The sequence below is a fragment of the Balaenoptera physalus genome (genome assembly GCF_965194825.1).
Source record: "Balaenoptera physalus genome assembly, contig: HAP1_SCAFFOLD_1333, whole genome shotgun sequence".
Lineage (NCBI taxonomy): Eukaryota > Metazoa > Chordata > Mammalia > Artiodactyla > Balaenopteridae > Balaenoptera > Balaenoptera physalus.
The window spans coordinates 164,134-180,744 of NW_028125463.1; positions in this window are offsets into that span (position 1 = coordinate 164,134).

Below are 16,611 nucleotides of genomic sequence, written 5' to 3' on the forward strand. Positions count from 1 at the left end.
GGCTACTAGAAAAAAATTTTGGCCATACCTACACGAAAAGGTGGGTCTGCCTGTAGCCCACCTTGCACCAAGGTGGGATAGCGTCTTCTATTTAGGCAGAAATACAAAACAAGCACAAGCTACCACACAGGATAGTACGGTTGTTGTTTCAAACAAACAAACAAACATAAAAGCCCTATGACACTTCCTCAGCAAAGTCCATCTCAAACCATTTAACCAATCTTTTAAGAAACTGGACCAAGATTCAGATAAAGAGTAATGGTTAAGGCAATTATTTCCCAAACCACATAATAACTGATCTGTTTTTGAAAGATGGCTTTGATGGTCAAAGTGAAATACAAATATATCCCTGCCTCTTAGAGAATCCAAAGAATACACACATTGATATATTAAAAACTAATTAGTCTAGTAGTGAATTCTGTCTAACCCAGCATTTCACAAATGTATCTACCTAGAATCCCCTTTTCCCACCCAGAAAGAATGTGGCACGAACAGTAATTTTGGACTTCCCGTTTTAACAGGAATCTGAGCCATCCATTTTAATGTCATTGCCAGCACTAGTAATTTACAGAGCTAAACCAACTGCTTTGTTCTTCATGAAAATTCCTTCACTGAATTTGAAGTTTATCAAGCTGCTTTTGGAGAAAATATTCTATTCAACATTTTTATGTAAAAGACCCATACAATTATTTTAAAGTTTTTTTCTCCTACATATTTGAAAAATTAAGACAATGGGAAAATAAATTATTTCAGCTGTACACAAAATGGCAGGCAGAGACTTTCACAGCTGCCTCTAACCTATAGCTTCCGAAAGAATTCATGACTACTTACCTATACCAAAAAGAAAGTAAATAGACTACATTTGAATCTAAAAAATAAGCAGAAATGTTTGCAAAGTAGCTGTCTTATTTATCAGTGTCTATGGCATGGTAAAACTTAACAATTTTCAATGGAAGTCCAGGAAAATTAAGTGCCAGAATCAAAGAGAAGCAAGCTTTAACACACACACACACACACACACACACACACACACACACACACACACAGCCGCCAAACCAAGATGTGCTACTACAGATCTAAATACAAAAGTCAAGAAGGCTGGGATAAAAGAAATGACAACATGCAAAAAAAAAAAAGTAAACTTAGCCCAAGTGACCAGAAAAAAGCTGGCACTCTCCCTACTCTATCCTAGGGGGTTCAAAGGTAGGCACAGGATCCAGGAACGGCCAATCAATCACAGCTGTCCTGGGGCTTGCCAAGAAAAGAGAAAGGCAGAACTGTACTCTAGGATCCTTAGCTAGTCTTGAGCTGCTGGACACTCCCCTTGCTATCATGAGGGGAAAGGCTTTTCAGGAGACATCAACAGAGGAGAGCAGAACTGAGGAGATCATTTAACTCCTGGGTCAAGTAGTGCTTAACTCTGTGATGTTCTTTTAACTTGCAACTGAAGGAGACCTGGTTAATCAGCAGTACTGATGATCACACTAAAGGTGGGGAAAGGTAAAAGTCACTTGCTCATTCCTTTATCAAATATCATGAACAAAAATCTGCATGAGACAAAACGATGCTCTGTTTAAAAGTTACACACAACCATTCACAATCATTAACACACAATGATTCACAACTGTTACTTTTAGTTGCTTTTCTTATACGTTAAAAAAAGCTCTAATTAGTGTACAATTTATGTCTTCTTGTTACTAACAAGCGCTCTCCACCCCACTGTTGCATATTTATTGTTTAATGAATACACACTGGCCCATCAAGTGTTATTCCTATACTGGACTTAGCCAATCCCCTATTGCTGGGGATTGGTGCTTACAAAGTTCTATTCTTAAAATATTATGAGGAAAATCTTTATGTACATAGTTTTTTAAAATAATGGTTTTATCTCCTTAGCAAAGATCTTCGGAAGTGGAATGACTAAGCCAAAAGGTTAGATCACTTTCACGGCTCCATGTACAATGCTAAATTGCTTCCTAAAGAAGGTGGGGGGCACATTAGGGTATAATGCTACCAATCATGACATTTTGAGTTCCTACCCTTGCTTTGGATACTTGAAAAAAAAAAAAAAAATTCCTACTGATATGAATGAGGAACCTCACTGTAGATCTAATTTGTATTTCTTCTGATTACACAGTTTGACCATTTTCCCACAGTTATCAGTGTTATTTCCACTTTGGTGAGTTGGCCTATCATTTGAATGTACTGTAAACACCAGGGCCCTACTGCTGTCAGTTTGCATGAGGTTTTCAGAAAATATTAATCTTTTGTTTATAGCCTATATAACTAACAATTTTCTATATAACTTGCACTTTTTGCTAATGAAAAATACCACATCACTATCTTATAGAATGGACATGTGAGCCATTAGACAGTAAACTCATACATACACACAATATTTCTGCACTTCCCATGAACTATCTTCCCAAGAGCCTAAGGAGACTATGATAAAACCTACCACACTCTTCACTATCACAAAGGTAAGACTGCCAACTATTAAGCAAAGCTTTACCACCCACCATCCCTCTCATCCCTCTCCCCACCACATGCACACACAGTAATTTAGAGACTTCAGGGAATTACTGTGCATTCAGGAAATTACATGGATTCTTCCGAAAGTTATTTCTTTAGAAACCTCTAAGAATGTTTTACCCAGGAGAAATATTCTTGAGCTCATGATTAGGGGTTATGATTAAAACTGTATTTTAAGACCCATCATTTTTGTATTATCAATTTAAATTGCAACTTATTTGACAGCATGATAGGTCGATGTAGAAAAAGTATGATTAAAAAAAAATTAAACTCGGTCTTCATGTAAACATTCCTCAGAGGAAACCTGTAAAACACCACCGACACTGAGTACTGTTTTTCCTCCAATCTAAGATTCTACCAGTTGTTAAGATCCATCTCAATTGCAGTTGTTAAAAGTGTGAAAACATAGGCAACTTAGAACAAATGAAATGCATTACTGAAGGCTAAAAGTGTTAAAACTATGCTATCAAACTGTCGATAAATGATTTGTCCTTGTTAAAATATTAGAGGGAGAGGGAAGTGACCAAGAAAGCATCTGACAGAAGCAGCATATTTCAGAAAGCGATTAATATCGACATATTGATTTCAATATATTCCAAATAAACAGGAGATGTCAGCAGTTTCTGGGCCAACTGCTGAGCACCAGTTTACTTAACGGTAACCACTGCATTTACTGAACTGCCCTAGCATCCCTATACTGTGCAGTGTATTAGTTTTATGGCTCATAATACAAACATTACAATCTTTACAATTACCATGTAAACTGATGATTTCATCTCTTTGCGTCCACACTTTCCACCGCAGTCAGGGAGTTCCTGCCAGCCAGCCCTGAGCTGGGCTGCCTCACCAGCGGGTACACAGCAGGCTCCTGCACCTGCCAGGCTACTGCTCACCCAAGCCTTGATCCTGCTTTCCTAGCTTCTGACAATCCTGGCTTCCAAACTTCCCAGCTCTGGTTTCCAACTGCTTCTGTACCTGCCTCTACCCTGGTTCTCAGTTTTGCCTTATTTTAATCCTCAATCAGTGTTACAGTGATCATGACTGAGAGGTGACACATAGGTAAGTACACCTGGCTTTATATATTTCTAAAGAGCACTTTACTCAGTTTCTTGGACTTTTAAGAACCTTTCTGGGTTGCAAGTTACCTTCATTTCATTTCACATTACGCAGTGTTACTGTTTTAACTCTTAAGTTTTATTACTTTAATACACTAAAACAACAACAACAAAAAAGGCTGAGAAAAAAGGTAGTATTCCAAAGAAGCTCACATAATGTCAACAATAAATTCTGTTCCTATATGCCATGCATTTGGAATTTACAGTCCTACTCTCTATCAATACTCATTTTTAAAACCTTGGACAACTCAATTTATACCTAAGAGAAGAATTCCTACACTACCTAACTCAGAACATGGTGAGAATCAAATGAAATGCAAGAGCAATCTATATACTACAGCCTATTTTAGACCCTTATTAATATCGCTTTTTTGTTCAAGCCACTGTTGGCTCTCACCTGAGCTACCGCACCAGCCTCCTAACTGGTCTCCCTCTCTGCTTCCTTCCACCCTTACAGTCTATTCTCACACAGTAGCTGGTCTGATCTCCCTCCGCCCTCTCTACCCCCCTTCCCTTTTTCTAAGAATTAACATCATTCCCCTGCATATAATCCTTCAATGGTTTCCCATTACAATTAGACTAAAATTCATATTTTTTGGTCAAGGCCCACTAGGCATACAAGGTCTTAATCCCCCATATTCCTCCTGGCATTCATTCACTCAGCTGCAGCCACCCATCTTTCTGTCCTTGGCACGCATCAAGCATATTCCCTTCTTAGGAACTGCACAGAAGCCTCTTCTCCCACAGCCTCACACGGCTCTCTTAGGACTGCTCATGGGTCGCTTAAGGAGAGAAGCTGTCTTTAACCACCCCTTGTAAAACTGTCCTCCTCCCCAGCCCATTACCTTCATTTTCTTTCTTAGTGTTCTCACTACCTGATGTTATTCTTGTGTCGTCAGCCCCCAGGCACCTCTAGAAAGTAAGGACCTGAGTTAGGATACGGGTTTTGTCTTGTCTAACCACTGTTTGTCCTGCCTCTGGAATGGTGCCTAATAATCATGTTTCAGTGTACCCAAAACCAGTTAAGGTTTTCCCAATTTTCCCACATCATCTAAGATTTCTTCTAATGCTGTCTTTTGATGTGTCTGTCACCTAGGACCAGAGTTAATTTCAGATCTCTTAGAGTAGTAGTTTAGTTACTCAGAATCAAAGACACAAGACAGGTTACCAAGAACCACGAAAACCTAAAAGAGGAAATCTAATGTTCAGTGAAAAATCAATGGTAACTTTAATTTGGAAAAAGAACATTTAATGTTAAAATACCTTTACTACAAAATGACTCACCCTATGAATTTAATTAAGTCGTAAGACAAAGTGTACAATCAGAATGCTATAGGGAAGTATCAATACAATGCATCAGTTTTTATCTGTGTCCCCTGACTAAAGCATTATAATGGGATTATAAAAGATGCTCAACCATAAAGGCTGGGTAAATGAATTATGCTCCAAGGTTATTCGATGGCCCAGTAAACAGTTGGTAAAAGGCAGGCTGTAGAGCTATGCGCAGCTGCATGGAAATACATCACCCTGGAGCACTCTCTAGGTGTCAGCACGGTTACAGGAGCTTCATGTCGTTACTTTTCTTTATAACAAAAAGTTACAAAGTGGCACATAAAGAACAATCCCATCTTTGTAAAATAAACACAATGTTATGTTTATATGCATACAAAAGGTTCAGGAAGAATCAACACCAAAATATTAATAAAAATTCTGGATATTCTGAGTGTGAGTGAAGGACTTTTCTGTGTTTTCTCAATCTTTCACATCAAATGTTCATTAATACTGTCACCAAAAAAAGGAAAGATCTGTTGCTCAGAGGTTTTTCCACATCATATTGCCAATTCCTTCCCTACCCACTCTTCAGGGGGATGGGAGGTAGGGGTCACTTGAGAGAGCACCTTTCACCAGAAAATTAGCAAAGCTCCTAAGGTCAGAACATAAAGGCTGTATGAAAAGTTGATGAATAAAAATAAAATCAGATAATAGGACCGTAGCATCTTCTTTTCTATTATGACACTACCATCAGTTATATTAGATATACTGTTAAAGACAAAGTAGTAAAAAATTCTTTTGAGTCTATCTGAAATCTATACTACGTTCTTAGGAGTTACTTTTTTGAGATGGCTTGAAGAAATCATGTTCTTCTCCAATGTTTCTGAAGAACAAGACAGAGCATCATTTATGTACGATTTTCTCTAAGTAACCAAATAATTCTTCACTGTAGAAAAGCCAAAATGTTTTATATCTGAGTAGGTATTTCTCAGTTTCCAGGGAAACTGATACAAAATTGTCTGAAATAAAGACATGAAGAGCAAACTTCCAATGTGCCTGTACTTTATATTTGGTGTTCTGACCTTGTTTCTATGGAAACTTAATTAATAGGCAAATGCTGAAATTGAGGTTTCTCTTATCACTTTATCGAATGCCCCCCCAAAAAAGACAAATTGAAATGAAATTTTAACAATCATGTTAAACATAAAAAGGTAAATTCTGTACTCATGAACTCTATTTTTCCAGTTCCTGATTTAGCACTCCTTCCTTATCATACATAGTCGTATGCTAAATGCTTAGTACCTTACCTGCCCGCTTACCAGCTTCCCCTAATGTCCCTCTGTCCAGGGCATTCTCGGCTTCAATTGGATTTCACCAGAACAAACTCTTTAAATTATATCAACGTGTTTACCTGACTGATAAATTTAGGCTATTTCATGACTTCTACTTTTATTCATATCCATTGCAATGTATGTACAGACAGAGAATGGAGAGGTAAATGTTGCTTCTGAGTTGTGTACAATAAACTGGAATGGCAATAATCAAAACTGGAGTATGCTGAGATAGGCCTAACTTATGGATAAATTATAATAAAATATAAGGTGCACTCTAAACAGTTTCTTAAGCATCCCAAGAACTGAATTTGGCATATCTACCACCTCCCAAGTCTGTCTCTTTTGTTCAGTAGCTGTGTTACACAGTCATTTCAGATCTCTAAGTCTTGGCTTCTTCATCGGCAACAGAGGGAGAATATATACGGGCCTTATTTGTAGATGGAAGGGCCGAGTGAAATACACAAGAAAATGCATTGTAAATCTTAAAAGAATTCTATAAAGGTCCAATTTTCGTCTCTCATCCTACACTAGCCAACTACTAACTGTTTTTAAAAATCATTTAGAGGCTTACCTTATAGCAACAAGCAGAGCAGTTTTCACAAGTACTTACATGCTTTGTGTTTAAAGCTACAATTAATTCACATAATTTGTTCATTCTTTCACAATATCTAACGATTCTGAAAAGGGAGTACTTTCCACTTACAAAGCCACGTCCATCATAAGGGTGAATCCACAGGCTTCATTATTCTAACTTTTAAAGAAATTAAATAAACCCAACTAAAATTTAAATAGAAGAGCTGTAAGACATTTCGTCTATGAAATAATGAAATAATCTCTGGCATTTAAATGAAACAAATGGGCCAGTGGGGCTTTAACATCTTTATGATACAATGTTTTATACTTCAAAGAACAGTCTTTATTAAAGTGCCACTATGCTACCCAGAATTTTTTTTTTTTTTAACCTAGAGCCATCCCTTTCCAAAATTCTAGAGGCAAAAATCAAACATTTCCTCTCTTCTCTCTCTCCTCTCCTCCCCGACAACACCCACCCCCAGCCACTTAGTCTACAGAACTTTTACCTGAACATTCCTAAAGTTAAATAGTATTCTACTGGGGGGGGGGGCGGAGGAGGAGGGAGCCATGGAGACATTTTTCTGCAGGATGGATGTGGTATGTTAACTCCCAAACCTTTATATTACAAATTACAATCTGAATTTGTTTTTTCTCCTTTGAAACTTCTGTCCAGCAGTCTCAGGAACCACCTCACCCCTCCCTTAGAACAGGCAACGTGCAAAAGAAGTCGGTTAAGGCTGTGCAACTGAAGACATACTTGTGTCAAAGTGGGAATTTAAAAGTAATCAGAACTCCATGGGGTCTCCTTTGGTAAAGAAAAAAAACCCAACAACTATTCTCTGCAGCCGTGGCAGTAACGTTTCACACCGTTCACAGTTATTTTAAGCCCCTCTCCCACCATTTTCTTTCCTATCGTGTTCAAATTATAGTTAGAAGGGATAAAGTAGCTTCTATCAGGGCGACTGAAAACATTAAAATCCAAAGAATTTTAGTTAAGAACACCACACTGACTCTGTCCATCTCTATTTTGAATTTAAATGACAAATCCTCTAATGTTTGTCTTAATTGTCTCGAGTATCAACTACCTTAAGGAATAGAAATCTGTCATCAGGCCCTTACCTAGTTCCTTCGCTTAGGTACCATCTGGATAGGGAGACGGGATGGATACGCCGAAGTTAGAGTATTTAAGTTTGCATTAAGAAAAGAGAGACTACACCAGAAAGTCTCTGCTAAGTCCCACGAGATGTTAAATAGAACCACGAACAGGAAGGGCCGCGGATTGGAGGGTCTCAGGCCGGGCTGGGAAATGGGAACGGGGGAAAGAATTGGGCATTCGGGTAGGGAAGAGGGAAGGAGACTGGCCGGACGCGACTGGTAAAGAATAAGGGGTGGGGACGCCAAGCAGAGCCAGCCTTCGTCCCCGGTGCCCAGCCCTGGGAGAGCCAACTCCGGGCAAGAAGGAGCCCTAGGCGGCGTCTCCCTCCCGGGGGACCCTGGGGGCGGCGGAGGCCAGAGGTAAGCCCGAGAGCAGACGGCGCCGACCCCGCGAGGGGCGAGGCGCGCCCGCCGCTTCTTACCTTCGGGCATCTCCTGGTCGCTGATGTGCTGCAGGTGGTGGCCTTCGCCACCTGCGAAATCCAACTCGGCGGGTTCCACGGTAGCCGCCGCCGGAGCTACTGCCACCGCATTCCCGGCCGCCGCCTTGTAGACCTCAGACTCGCAGTCCGGCTCCGCTGACCCCCTGCGCCGGCCCGACTTGGGGCTGGCATTGGGGGACAGGCAACAACACAGCGAGTTCCCCATGGGGCGCCTTCACTCCTCGCCGCCGCCGCCTCCGCTCGTCCCCCGACTCCGCCGAGCACAGAAGCCGCCCCCTCCCCCAACAATGGCGCGGCGGGCACTGGCAGCCCCGGGCTATGCCGGGGCTGTGCCGCACATGCAGACGCGACTTCGCCCGCCGCTCTCCTGTCCGCCCAGCCGCCGGGGCCCCGGGCAGGGGTACGGCCCCGGCCGCACCCCTGCCCAGCCGCTGGGCCCCGGGCAGGGGTCTGGCCCCGGCCGCACCCCCGCCGCTGCCTCCCCGGAACCAACTAGTCTGTGAGGGCGGTGACCAGACCCGCTTATTTAAAAGGGCTGGGAACCAGACAAGCGCTGAGACGCGCAGCCACTGAGGGAGAGAGCGCAGCCGGAGCTCCTCCTCCTTCCGCTGCCGCCTCCCGACTGAAAGTAGCTAGCCCGGCCGGCCCTTGCCTACCGGAATGTGTCCTTCGGTTACCTGGTTACGACGGACCAATCACGACCAGAGTTCCCTCCACGCGCCCTCCTCAGAGCGCAGGCATGTGACTCACAATGCCCCGCCCCCGCCCGCGGCTGCCCCGCCCCCCGAGCGGCGCGCCCCAGACTCTGGTTTCCATTCATCTCTCGCGCTCCGAGCTTTCCGGTCCTGCGGGAAGCGCCGCGGGAGTTTGTTAATCGAAGCCGTCCTGAGTCAGTGGGCTCTGTAGAAAGCCCCTGTTCGTAAAATGCCAGTTCAGTTAGCAACTCGCTTTCACCGGGTCCACAGTTGACTCATTTGATGTATTGCTCAACGAACTTAGTTTCACCCCAATTTTTGACCGTTTTTTATAACTGAATGCTCCTCCTGTCTTGCCTTCCAAAGAGAGTTTCCGCCTACAGTTTAACCATAGCAACCCCCGGGGCCCTGGTCCTACTCTCAATAAAGAGCTGTGGCTGTGTCTTGAATGAGACTCGAGGACACGTCACCCCTCCACTTCCTCATCAGCAAATTAGGGACCAAACTCCCCCCTCCCACCTCTGAGGCGCTGGGATTCAGCAACTCGCTTTTCTCGCCTGTTGCTCTCTTCCACGGCAGGAGTTTCCAGGTTTCCCTACTTTAGCCAACAACAACGCATAAAGCACGATTTTCTCATACAAACTTGAGAGTCACAAAGTGAAGTACCACGGTCTTGATTTGATGAAGATGATAACGATAGTTAACATTTGGCAAACACTATGCGCCCGCCCCCGTTCCAAGTGAGGTACTCATTTAACCCTCGGGAACAAAATCCTCAGAAACCTTCATTTTACAGATTTTACAGACGCTAAGTCACGTTCCCAAGGTCACATGATTGCTCAGGGGTGTGGCCAGGATTTGATCCCTGATTGTGTGGATCCCCAAAGGCACCTTATTGTGATCATCAGAAAATAAAGGTCGAAGTCAAATTTGGTTGGAAGTGGCATAGTGTATCAGGATTTTCTTTTTTTAAGGAGGAACAATTTTTTGATGTGGATTTTAAAATACTTTCCCTTCATTCAACATTGATTAGTCCCTCCTACATGCCAGGCACCCGTGTGTGAAAAATAGTCCTGCCCTCAGTGACCTCAGGCACGGTGAGAAAACAAAGGCTTAGAAAGCCCAACAGTCTGAGGTCACACTGCTGCAAAGTACTTAAACCTGAAATTCAAAGCTAGATCTATTAACCCCAAGTAGATGCTGGGGTAAAGAGCTTGGTTTTCTTCCCAGAAACATGAGAGCCATTGAATGTTGTGAAGTTAAGGAGTCACTATTAGGTGGTTTGTAGTGAGGTCACGCTTGAGAATAAGTAGGACTGATGGAAGCAACAAAACCCATTAAGAGACTTTATATTCATCTAAGAGAGGAGTGAGGGCTCAAACTAAAGGCAGTGGCAGAGATTGGAGTGGAGGGAAAGGATCTGAGGTCATCTGGGAGGTAGAATAGAAGTGCTCAGTGACTAGATATGGAGCGGGAAGGGGAAAAGAGAAGCAAAAATGGCTGCTAGGGTTCTGGCTTAGGGAACTATGTAGAGTGTGGTTACTTTTTCTTAGATAGTGCAGGAAAAGGAAGAGGTTTGGGAAGGAAGATCATTTTGGGTTCTGTTAAGCGGAACATGGAAATGGAGCTCTCTGGTTGAAAGTAAGCCTCTGCAGGCTAAGTCCATTTTGTGATATCCCAACTTATGTTTTCAAAAATAACACATTAGATTAACCAAGATGGCGGAGTAGAAGGACGTGCTCTCACTCCCTCTTGCGAGAGCACCAGAATCACAACTTGCTGCTGGACAATCATTGACAGGAAGACCCTGGACTTCACCAAGGAGGATACCCCACGTCCAAGGACAGAGGAGAAGCCACAGTGAGACGGTAGGAGGGGTGCAATCAGAGTAAAATCAAATCCCATAACTGCTGGGTGGGTGACTCACAGGCTGGTGAACACTTATACCACAGAAGTCCACCCACTGGAGTGAAGGTTCTGAGCCCCACGTCAGGCTTCCCAACCTGGGGGTCCGGCTACGGGAGGAGGAATTCCTAGAGAATCAGACTTTGAAGCCTAGTGGGAATTGATTGCAGGACTTTGACAGGACTGGGGGAAACAGAGACCCCACTCTTGGAGGGCACATACAAAGTAATGTGTGCATCGGGACCCAGGGGAAGGAGCAGTGACCCTGGGGGAGACTGAACCAGACCTACCTGCTGGTGTTGGGGGGTCTCCTGCAGAGGCGAGTGGTGGCTCTGTTTCACCGTGGGGATAAGGACACTGGCAGCCGAGGTTCTGGGAAGTTCTCCTTGGTGTGAGCCCTCCCAGAGTCTGCCATTAACCCCACCAAACAGCACGGGTAGGCTCCAGTGTTGGGTTGCCTCAGGCAAAACAACCAACAGGGAGGGAACCCAGCCCCACCCATCAACAGTCAAGTGGATTAAGGTTTTACTGAGCTCTGACCGCCACAGCAACAGTCAGCTCTACCCACCACCAGAGCCTCCCATCAAGCCTCTTAGATAGCCTCAACCACCAGAGGGCAGACAACAGAAGCAAGAAAAACTACAATCCTGCAGCCTGTGGACCAAAAACCACAGTTACAGAAAGATAGAGAAGATGAAAAGGCAGAGGGCTATGTACCAGATGAAGGAACAAGAAAAAAACCCAGAAAAACAACTAAATGAAGTGGAGATAGGCAACCTTCCAGAAAAAGAATTCAGAATAATGATAGTGAAGATGATCCAGGACCTCGGAATAAGAATGGAGGCAAAGATTGAGAAGATGCAAGAAATGATTCACAAAGACCTAGAAGAATTAAAGAACAAACAAACAGAGATGACCAATACAATAACTGAAATGAAAACTACACTAGAAGGAATCAATAGCAGAATAACTGAGGCAGAAGAAAGGATAAGTGACCTGGAAGACAGAATGGTGGAATTCACTGCTGCGGAACAGACTAAAGAAAAAAGAATGAAAAGAAATGAAGACAGCCTAAGAGACCTCTGGGACAACATTAAACGCAACAACATTCGCATTATAAGGGTCCCAGAAGGAGAAGAGAGAGAGAAAGGACCAGAGAAAATATTTGAAGAGATTATAGTCGAAAACTTCCCTAACATGAGAAAGGAAATAGCCACCCAAGTCCAGGAAGCGCAGAGAGTCCCATACAGAATAAACCCAAGGAGAAACACGCCGAGACACATAGTAATCAAAGTGGCAAAAATTAAAGACAAAGAAAAATTATTGAAAGCAGCAAGGGAAAAACGACAAATAACATACAAGGGAACTCCCATAAGGTTAACAGCTGATTTCTCAGCAGAAACTCTGCAAGCCAGAAGGGAGTGGCATGATATACTTAATGTGATGAAAGGGAAGAACCTACAACCAAGATTACTCTACCGGGCAAGGATCACATTTAGATTTGATGGAGAAATCAAAAGCTTTACAGACAAGCAAAAGCTAAGAGAATTCAGCACCACCAAACCAGCTCTACAACAAATGCTAAAGGAACTTCTCTAAGTGGGAAACACAAGAGAAGAAAAGGACCTACAAAAACAAACCCAAAACAATTAAGAAAATGGTCATAGGAACATACATATCGATAATTACCTTAAACGTGAATGGATTAAACGCCCCAACCAAAAGACATAGACTGGCTGAATGGATACAAAAACAAGACCCATATATATGCTGTCTACAAGAGACCCACTTTAGACCTAGGGACACATACAGACTGAAAGTGAGGGGATGGAAAAAGATATTCCATGCAAATGGAAATCAAAAGAAAGCTGGAGTAGCTATACTCATATCAGATAAAATAGACTTTAAAATAAAGAATGTTACAAGAGACAAGGAAGGACACTACATAATGATCCAGGGATCAATCCAAGAAGAAGATATAACAATTATAAATATATATGCACCCAACATAGGAGCACCTCAATACATAAGGCAACTACTAACAGCTCTAAAAGAGGAAATCGACAGTAACACAATAATAGTGGGGGACTTTAACACTTCACTTACACCAATGGACAGATCATCCAAAATGAAAATAAATAAGGAAACAGAAGCTTTAAATGACACAATAGACCAGATAGATTTAATTGATATATATAGGACATTCCATCCAAAAACAGCAGATTACACGTTCTTCTCAAGTGCGCACGGAACATTCTCCAGGATAGATCACATCTTGGGTCACAAATCAAGCCTCAGTAAATTTAAGAAAATTGAAATCATACCAAGCATCTTTTCTGACCACAACGCTATGAGATTAGAAATGAATTACAGGGAAAAAAACGTAAAAAAGACAAACACATGGAGGCTAAACAATACGTTACTAAATAACCAAGAGATCACTGAAGAAATCAAAGAGGAAATAAAAAAATACCTAGAGACAAATGACAATGAAAACACGACGACCCAAAACCTATGGGATGCAGCAAAAGCGGTTCTAAGAGGGAAGTTTATAGCTATACAAGCCTACCTAAAGAAACAAGAAAAATCTCAAGTAAACAATCTAACCTTACACCTAAAGAAACTAGAGAAAGAAGAACAAACAAAACCCAAAGTTAGCAGAAGGAAAGAAATCATAAAGATCAGAGCAGAAATAAATGAAATAGAAACAAAGAAAACAATAGCAAAGATCAATAAAACTAAAAGCTGGTTCTTTGAGAAGATAAACAAAATTGATAAGCCATTAGCCAGACTCATCAAGAAAAAGAGGGAGAGGACTCAAATCAATAAAATCAGAAATGAAAAAGGAGAAGTTACAACAGACACCGCAGAAATACAAAACATCCTAAGAGACTACTATAAGCAACTTTATGCCAATAAAATGGACAACCTGGAGGAAATGGACAAATTCTTAGAAAGGTATAACCTTCCAAGACTGAATCAGGAAGAAACAGAAAATATGAACAGACCAATCACAAGTAATGAAATTGAAACTGTGATTAAAAATCTTCCAACAAACAAAAGTCCAGGACCAGATGGCTTCACAGGTGAATTCTATCAAACATTTAGAGAAGAGCTAACACCCATCCTTCTCAAACTCTTCCAAAAAATTGCAGAGGAAGGAACACTCCCAAACTCATTCTATGAGGCCACCATCACCCTGATACCAAAACCAGACAAAGACACTACAAAAAAAGAAAATTACAGACCAATATCACTGATGAATATAGATGCAAAAATCCTCAACAAAATACTAGCAAACAGAATCCAACAACACATTAAAAGGATCATACACCACGATCAAGTGGGATTTATCCCGGGGATGCAAGGATTCTTCAATATACGCAAATCAATCAATGTGATACACCATATTAACAAATTGAAGAATAAAAACCATATGATCATCTCAATAGATGCAGAAAAAGCTTTTGACAAAATTCAACACCCATTTATGATAAAACCTCTCCAGAAAGTGGGCATAGAGGGAACCTACCTCAACATAATAAAGGCCATATATGACAAACCCACAGCAAACATCATTCTCAATGGTGAAAAACTGAAAGCATTTCCTCTAAGATCAGGAACGAGACAAGGATGTCCACTCTCACCACTATTATTCAACATAGTTCTGGAAGTCCTAGCCACGGCAATCAGAGAAGAAAAAGAAATAAAAGGAATACAAATTGGAAAAGAGGAAGTAAAACTGTCACTGTTTGCGGATGACATGATACTATACATAGAGAATCCTAAAACTGCCACCAGAAAACTGCTAGAACTAATTAATGAATATGGTAAAGTTGCAGGATACAAAATTAATGCACAGAAATCTCTTGCATTCCTATACACTAATGATGAAAAATCTGAAAGAGAAATTATGGAAGCACTCCCATTTACCATTGCAACAAAAAGAATAAAATACCTAGGAATAAACCTACCTAGGGAGACAAAAGACCTGTATGCAGAAAACTATAAGACACTGATGAAAGAAATTAAAGATGATACCAACAGATGGAGAGATATACCATGTTCTTGGATTGGAAGAATCAACATTGTGAAAATGAGTATACTACCCAAAGCAATCTACAGATTCAATGCAATCCCTATCAAATTACCAATGGCCTTTTTTACGGAGCTAGAACAAATCATCTTAAAATTTGTATGGAGACACAAAAGACCCCGAATAGCCAAAGCAGTCTTGAGGGGAAAAAAATGGAGCTGGAGGAATCAGACTCCCTGACTTCAGACTATACTACAAAGCTACAGTAATCAAGACAATATGGTACTGGCACAAAAACAGAAACATAGATCAATGGAACAAGATAGAAAGCCCAGAGATTAACCCACGCACCTATGGTCAACTAATCTATGACAAAGGAGGCAAAGATATACAATGGAGAAAAGACAGTCTCTTCAATAAGTGGTGTTGGGAAAACTGGACAGCTACATGTAAAAGAATGAAATTAGAATACTCCCTAACACCATACACAAAAATAAACTCAAAATGGATTAGAGACCTAAATATAAGACTGGACACTATAAAACTCTTAGAGGAAAACATAGGAAGAACACTCTTTGACATAAATCACAGCAAGATCTTTTTTGATCCACCTCCTAGAGTAATGGAATTAAAAACAAAAATAAACAAGTGGGACCTAATGAAACTTCAAAGCTTTTGCACAGCAAAGGAAACCATAAACAAGACGAAAAGACAACCCTCAGAATGGGAGAAAATATTTGCAAATGAATCAACGGACAAAGGATTAATCTCCAAAATATATAAACAGCTCATTCAGCTCAATATCAAAGAAACAATCACCCCAATCCAAAAATGGGCAGAAGACCTAAATAGACATTTCTCCAAAGAAGACATACAGACGGCCACGAAGCACATGAAAAGATGCTCAACATCACTAATTATTAGAGAAATGCAAATCAAAACTACAATGAGGTATCACCTCACTCCTGTTAGAATGGGCATCATCAGAAAATCTACAAACAACAAATGCTGGAGAGGGTGTGGAGAAAAGGGAACCCTCTTGCACTGTTGGTGGGAATGTAAATTGATACAGCCACTATGGAGAACAATATGGAGGTTCCTTAAAGAACTAAAAATAGAATTACCATATGACCCAGCAATCCCACTACTGGGCATATACCCAGAGAAAACCATAATTCAAAAAGACACATGCACCCGAATGTTCATTGCAGCACTATTTACAATAGCCAGGTCATGGAAGCAACCTAAATGCCCATCAACAGACGAATGGATAAAGTTGTGGTACATATATACAATGGAATATTACTCAGCCATAAAAAGGAACGAAATTGAGTCATTTGTTGAGACGTGGATGGAGCTAGAGACTGTCATACAGAGTGAAGTAAGTCAGAAAGAGAAAAACAAATATCATATATTAATGCATGTATGTGGAACCTAGAAAAATGGTACAGATGAGCCAGTTTGCAGGGCACAAGTTGAGACACAGATGTAGAGAATGGACATATGGACACCAAGGGGGGAAAACTGTGGTGAGGTGGGGATGGTGGTGTG